This window comes from Erithacus rubecula, assembly GCF_903797595.1.
Source record: "Erithacus rubecula genome assembly, chromosome: 11".
NCBI classification, from domain to species: Eukaryota; Metazoa; Chordata; class Aves; order Passeriformes; family Muscicapidae; genus Erithacus; species Erithacus rubecula.
In genome coordinates this window covers 7,343,995-7,351,553 of record NC_136663.1, presented here as the reverse complement: position 1 = coordinate 7,351,553, position 7,559 = coordinate 7,343,995, and the positions used below count along the sequence as shown (strand labels likewise).

At 42.9% G+C, this 7,559-nt stretch overlaps 1 long non-coding RNA gene across 1 annotated transcript in view; it reads right to left on the bottom strand.

Moving 5' to 3' along the window:
* Positions 1–1,802: 1,802 nt before the first annotated feature.
* The window catches only part of LOC306806305, a 94,571-nt gene continuing 88,814 nt past the window's right edge, over positions 1,803–7,559 (bottom strand). The window contains exon 5 of the long non-coding RNA XR_013775445.1: positions 1,803–1,904. This is a non-coding gene — a long non-coding RNA (uncharacterized lncRNA). The remainder of the gene's footprint in view (positions 1,905–7,559) is intronic.

The window sequence follows — 7,559 nt, the reverse complement described above, 5'->3', positions numbered from 1 at the left end:
GGCAGTGCTTGGAGAGGAGATGCCCCATTGAGCCTAAGGCATGTGCCTTGCATGAAACACAGAGGGGCTACTCAGTTGTTTTTTTATGAAAATGTTAAAAAGTGCAAATAATATTCAATACTAGATACAAGCATGCAAAGATATTATGTAAGCATCAGACAGCAATGCCACAAAATACACTCATACGTGACTTCCAGGACAAAAATGGATAGAGAGAAAAGGAAAGGACTAAAATGGTATTTACACTGTGGTGTTTAAACTTCACTGGCACCTCTTCTACCCTTGGCTAGCAACTCCATGCAAGCCATTCAGCTTGGAATTTCAAAATAAAAGACTGTCAAAAAAATTCGTCTTCTTTCCTCCCTCCTTTGTGGCCATTCCCCATGAAGAAGTGTAGGGGCTTGTTTAGCTCTTCTCAACAAAAAATACTTGGCACTGTGGTATGATGCACCATATACAGGGTGGGAAGAAGTGTTGTTTTACTAATTTCTCATCACTTAATGTTGGCATCATATTAAAAACTGGAGCTATCAGTCAAAAAAACCCAACCAAACAAGCAAGCCACCACCAAAGCAGTAAGAAAATTATCCTTCTAAAAGCTTTCAGTTAAATGGGGAAGGGCTAAGGACTGTAAATCCACTTTTACACTCAGAATAAGGGAGACCCACGTGGCTGAAGAGAATTCCTCTTACACCAGCTTGTGGTAAAGCTCAGATCCCAACTTCAACACTCCTCACCTGATTCACCCTCCCAAATCATAACAGGTATATCAGATATAACAGAGACCAGAACTCAGAAAATGATAAAAAGCACCAAAACCAACATTACAATGGGAAAGCTTAGCCACAAAGTTGTGGCAGAAAAGCAACTGGTTTGTGGTGGCTCTGGTCAGATTTGTATAGCAGTGAGCTATTGCTAAGGCATTAAATACTCTAAGGAGTACCCTAAAAGTCCTGAAAAGAAGCCTGAGAAGACCTTTCCATTCCCTAAAGTCTTAGAACATTTGAAAAACCCTGCTCAAACTAGGTTTGAGGTCACATTAGCCAACATGAGGAAAAAAAACAGCCTTTACACCTGCCTAGATATGTCCAGCCTATAAAGGAAACCAAACCAGGCACAAAAAGTGAATATTGTCAGTAACTGACTCCTTTGCTGATTTCTGACTGAGACACTATACGAAAAACAACCAAGTGAATGCCAAGCCTGCCAGAGACAACGAGCAGCCTCAGAGTTCAGAATCAGAGGTGTTGCTGCCAGCAGGATGGTGATGCAAAGTCTCAGGGAGATAGAGAGTGACCAGCTCTGCTGCCATCAGCACAGGGATGTCTCCTTCCCAAGGGAGCAGTGACAGCTGCATGGAGCAGTACTTAGATACTTTAAAAAGCATTTGAAGTGCAAAAACTTATAGGCAAAACAACTTTGTGACTAAAAAACACATTAGTTTGTCTCACCTAGTGCCAAAACTATTCATTCACAGCATGCTCAAGGCTTCCCCTCAGTGCATCCGCTCCTAGTGAGGTCTCAGGGCTCATCCAAGGAAGGAGGACAGCCAGGAGTTACCACAGAAGATAGTCCTACATCATATACCACAGAGTCCTGTATCCACCATCTATAAGAGCTATGTTCAGAGCACAGTGCAGAATTGATTCATGGCCAGAGGGTGAGTGGCACCCAGCACAGGAGAACTGGGACAGACAAAAATAAGGATGCAATGTGTGTTCTCAGTCAGATCAAATTCAAAATGACTCTGACCTACGGCTCTGGTACAACACTGGGACAAAGAAGCATGGACTATATTCCTACCTTGACACCTCCACTGTGGAAGAAGAAGCTGTGCACAGCAGAATAACTGCAGCTGAGAGCTGTCATGAATCTCAAGTTCAGCCAAATTTCAGGTTTTAGTGCTGCAAGAAAAAAAAAACCAACAAAAAACTAAACCCCCAAAAAACACCAACCAACAATACCTTCTACACAAAACAAAGGCACAAAGCATAGTCCAAGTGTGACCCTGCCTTTGTGTTACAGTCAGAATAAAAAATAAGAGAACCAGGACCACTCCGCTCTTGAAGTTTCTGACCTAAAATGCAGAAGAAATACACAGGGTGGTGAGTTAATAAAACACACCTGCAATAACTTCTTTTGGAAACATGCCTCAGCTGAGGTACCTGGCTTCCCTCCCAACACTTAGAAACTATCCACAAGTGTCAGTGACTGCTGTTTAACAGACAGCACCATTTCCAGGGGGTCCTAAGAAAACCTGAACTGACAGATTTCTCTTTTTGAAACACCATAATTAGTTATAAAGCTGTCAAAGTAGGGTTTTATTATTATTATTTAAAACATGCTCCCATGTAAGTCCTTGTATGACAAATTTTAGCCAGCAGGTAATTTTTAAAGTCAAGACTCAAGACATACTCCAGAAAGCTGAAAAATATATAGAAGCTCTGAGACAGCTTTAATTAGAGGTTTGTGACCAGGTACAGGTAAAGTACTAAAATGTTGTTGGTTTGAGGCTCTTTGCTGTTAAAACATCACTAACACCACTGGTATATTGTTCATAAAATACTTTTATGCAACTGAACAGATACATCTTTCTAATACAGAGTTCAAAAGCACAATCATCCTAATGAGTCCTTATCTGCCTCTTGTGCCTCTATTCCCCTTTGCTCTTAAAGAGTACTGTAGGTTAATTGAGTTTGGTTTAACTGGTGTTCTTACTTCTGAGAGGAAAGTTAAAACACAAAATAGAGTTGTGACTTACAAAACTACTTTTTGACTAGTTTAGACATAAGTGGTCAATTCCAGAAGGGCCTGGGGATTCCAAACTTCAAGCTGCCTTTGCCTTGGGATCTTACTTTGACCTTTCTCCACTGGATAAATAAAATTATGTACTTCGCAATTAAAAGCTGTTGCTGAGGTTCCTGTTTCAAATGTTCCTGTCTACTTTTGCACAGCTTTTTAATTGCTTACTGCTCCATCTCAGCTGTTTCTAAACCATTCTGATTAATCTCACCTTTCCCTGGGAATAGATTTTCATGTAATTCTTTCATAGTGAGTTCCAAATCTTGTCTCACTTCTGATGTGTAACTATCATAATGGAAGGTCTAGTCTGGCTTAGGTTGTAGTTTAAGAAATAGTCAGATGTAGATAAAACAAAACAAAAATTGTGCTTTCTTTGTTGTTTATCTTTATGGAAGCTTTCATAATCCCTAAAGGTGTCCTTTGTTTTCACTTCTGTCAAGTATTTTAATTTCCCCATTTAATTTAAAACCCCAAAGTCTAAACAGAATAACTGAGGAAAAAGTGCTGAATTCTTAGGACATGTCTAACATGTAATGTAGTGCTGAGCAATCTGGGTCAGCATTAGATTATCTAGTCTAGATGTCAGAAATTATGTACCAGGGCCACTGGCACCTGAGCTACCTCCAGGATCACTGACACATCTCAGAATTTTCTTCTCTGCGTCACAGCCATCCTGAGCTGCAGCCTCATCCCTGCAAGATGCTGAGCATCACAACACTGAGCAACTTCAGGAGGAACTGAAGGGGCTCAGCACCCTGCTGGGTTGAGTGCAGGCTGAGTGATGTTGTGGTTGGATGCTTCCTGAAGTGTAGTTAAATTCACTGAGGTTTGGGTTTTCTGCCAAATAAATGCCAGCTGAGGAAGTTATGCTTGCCCAGAGGCTTTCTTCATTGTACATGTTCTACTTAAAAAAAAATAATTCTACTGTAAGTTTTGTGTTCATAAACTGATGTTCTCCTTTTTCTTCCTCTTCTGCCCTCTCTGACTTCTGCCCTTTCTCCTCAGCTGCCAAGAAAGTGCCCCTTTGTATGTGGAAATGCCCAGCAGTTCACAGAAGTTAACTAGAAAAGACACATTCAGCCACTTTCTGTCAAAATGCCTTGACACTCTCTTTCTGTCCAAAAGACCCTTTTGCTTTGGAAAGGCCCCCATTGAACACCTCCCCCCTTTCACCTCCCTCTTGAACTTACCCTGCAACAACAATGCAAAATAAATAAGTAAAAGAGGCACCATTCTCCCCTGCCCCCAGCCTTTGCTGCAGTATTTTGCTGTTGCCATCTTCACTATTAATTTTATGCAAGACCCTTGAAAAGTCCAGACTGGTGCAAAACTGCTGCTGCTTGGTGTTATATTCACAGAGATTCTGCTCCTTTTCATGACATTTTGCTTTTGCCTCAGTGTTGTTCTAATGTGTTTTTTTGGCTGTGGGAAGAGATGCCCCGTGCCCGAGCCCCTCTGGGTGTGTGTTGGAGGGAGGGACCGTGTCACACTCTGCACCCAGAGCTCCCACGGCCAGTGCAGGCCAGAACAGAAACTCAAGGCTGCTCATTTGGTTTGAAAACAAGTGAGTAGTAGATGGATTATCTCAAAATCAAACCACAGTTCTGGAAGACTTCATAATTTTGGTCAAGGTTTCAAAGACCTTTGGATGCCCATCTCTGCTCAAAGATACTCAGTGTCTGGTGTGACTTCTCTTAAGCTGTGATATGTTAAGACAAGTGCTAATGGCACTGTTTAACTAAACCTTAGACTTTTTTTCTTTATAAAACTTTCTGAGACAGGCCCAGGAACAGGTCCTGCAATGGGTAAAATAAACATATTAACTCAGATCCTGTGTTAATGGGCAAATTTATTTCTGGATCCTATTTGGCTAGAAATTGAGGGGCTCTGCCCAAAGTATATCATCTGGCTAAAAATTGCTGGAGGTTTTACACAAGGATAGACTCTTTGGAATTTGTAGCTATGTATTTTTAATACTGTCAATAAACTACTTCCTTGAGACACAGAAGGGCAATAATGGGAGCTGTTAACAAAGTGTGAAAAGAAACGGGCAAGCAAAGGTTAATCACATGGCTGTCCACTAATGACCTCTCCAGCCCCGAGTTTAAACCCTCCGCTACTTGTAAAGACCAATCACGTGAATAATTTCCTGTCTGAGGTAGTCTTTATGGTTAAGAATAAAAGCTGAGCTTATTGTGAAAAGAAAGTGCTCAGCAGGGGAGAAGGTTATTATTTTTAAGCTGATCTAAACACCTGGGTTTCTCAGTAGACCCTATTAAACTTCCTCCATTATGTCTAAAGATTTCAATCATTCCTACCACAGTAGTAAATTAGTGTATTACTGCTTAAAGCAGATAAGCTGTAGTGATGGGGACATCCTAAGCTGATGCTGCTCACCCACCCTGAAGAGAGGCCTATGCAGCCGGCTCCTTCACCATAAATAAGGCAACAAGGCCTGATGCCATCCCAGAATATCTTCTCCTTTCAGTGTGTTGAGGTGTGAGAGGAACACTGACTCCTGCTGCTAGCAGGGCCACGGCACAGACCAGGCCTGGGGCATGGGAAGGTGCCTGTAAGCACATTGCTCTGGGAGCAAGTACTGCCTGAAGCTGCATGGCACGGGAAAACTGCAAAACCTTGCTGCCATCTCTTCTAGATACCTCCAGTGACAGCCAGAAGGAAAGCAAGAATACAGAAATGTGAGATATTCCAGCTTCAAGGTTTAGCTTTTGTAGCAAAAGGATTTCTGTGAGTGAGCAAAAATTAATGCTATCCTGGCCAGTAGCTCTCTGCCCTCATTCCATCTTCCTTTTCTCACCCCCACATTATCCATGAGACTTATTTTGTTCTCTTGGAGTTATGCTTATGGAAAATGCCTGGAGATGAGCCTGTGCACAGAGGGAGTATGCAGCCTCCATTCCTCTCTCCCACCCCAGCTTGCTGCTGCTGGGATCCCTGCAGCTCTCCAGCACACTCCCAAAGCTGCCCAGGGCAGGGCTCCAGCACATCCCCAAAGCTGCCCAGAGCAGGGCTCCAGCACACCCCCAAAGCTGCCCAGAGCAGGGCTCCTGAGCAAGGGTAGCCCAGCCCAAGCCCTGGCCAAGCCCTGGCCAAGCAGCCCTCCTGAGACTCCACACAACGTGCCTGCTGTCCTGACTGTGGTTTGTTTATGGGCTTGTGTATAAAGAGTGCCAGATTCTCAGCCAAGTCCAATTTATCTCTTCGTAAACTCCACCTATGCCATTTATTTCAGTCCTGATTTACACACATCAAACAAAATACCTGCAAAGCTTTTCCCTTCTCAACTTCCCCAAAACGTCTCGCCTGGCACTTTCAATCCAAGACAGTCTGCAAGAGCTGTAAAATGAGTGTGAAATTTTAACTCAGATCAACAAAAACTGCCCACCTTACAGTCTCTGGAGGGAATGATATTATACCTTATTAACCTACTGAAAATGCTGCCTAGGAACTGTTTGATATTGCATGGGTGGTGGTGGCACTGCTTTTTCTACTTAATAAATAGAGTCCTTGAGTTTTCCAAGGGCGCACAAGAGAGAAACTCTTCTGTTCTGTAAACAACTGTGTGTCCAGTTTCCATGCACGGATACCCAATTTGTGCATGCAACTGTAGTTATTGTGCATTCAAAGGGGGCACACCACTAGTCACGGGCCTGGGCTTCTTGCCAGTTTAAAAGTCAGCCCTTCTGTATGTAGAAAGAGAAAGCAGTATCCAATAGAAACAGTGCTCTGCATGCACTCACAGCTCTTATTCAAGGCTCTCAGAACAATGTCTAACTGTTAATCTTCCCAACACTGCCGTGAGGCAGGGAATATTTTATCTACATTTTACAGTCAGAGGAAACTGAGGTTAAGTGACTTGCCCAAGGTCAAAAGACAGATTTAATGACAGGCTCAAGATCTAGCCATGAGAATGTGCTGCCCTGACACTGCCTGCTACACCTTGGAGTGGGTGAGGAGTAAATGTGTCCTGCCTGCAGCATCCGAGCACTGTCGTTTGCTAAAGGTCTAATCCAAGGAAGCGCAAACAAAAATCTGCAGTGGTGCCAAGATTAGGGAAATATCTCCTCTGTGGTTGGGCTCTTTTTGTGTTGTAAATGCAGAGGCTGAAATTTCCAGAGATGTGGATGCCCAATTTCCGCTAACATTAATAAGCTGATGTGTCCAAATCCTGTAGGCAGCTTTGAAAGCCTGTTTGTGCTTTCCCTCTTCCTACTATTCAAGCATAGAGTAAGGTCAGGGCTTTCCCATACCCTCTCCCTTCTCTGCCGGTGGAAAAATTCTGGCCATACCTTCACTTACTCTGCAGTGAATGGATAATGTCACTGGGGATTGATTGATCTAATACCCACAAAAGGCCAGAGGAGAGATTCCCTTGGTTGCCACAGATACTGGATCAGGACCTTATCTTTTTATGGCACTCATATCACTCTCACTATTTTAATATCTGAACATCTCGTGGTTTATAATATATTCCACTTCCTAATTCACCCATGAGATACAGAGGTAGCATTAATCACTTAATCCCATTTTACAGATGATGAACTGAGGCACATCAGACTCTATACTCATTTCAGTCTGAACTACTATGAGACACTCTTGGCATAGGCAAGAGGATGAGATAAGCACCTGCAGCCAGAGATTTAGACACTGTCTTAGGAGAGGATACTACAGCAAGAATGATCAGCCCTTTGGAAAGTGCCTTTTTTTACATTGACTGCAAAGGGAGCCCGGATGAT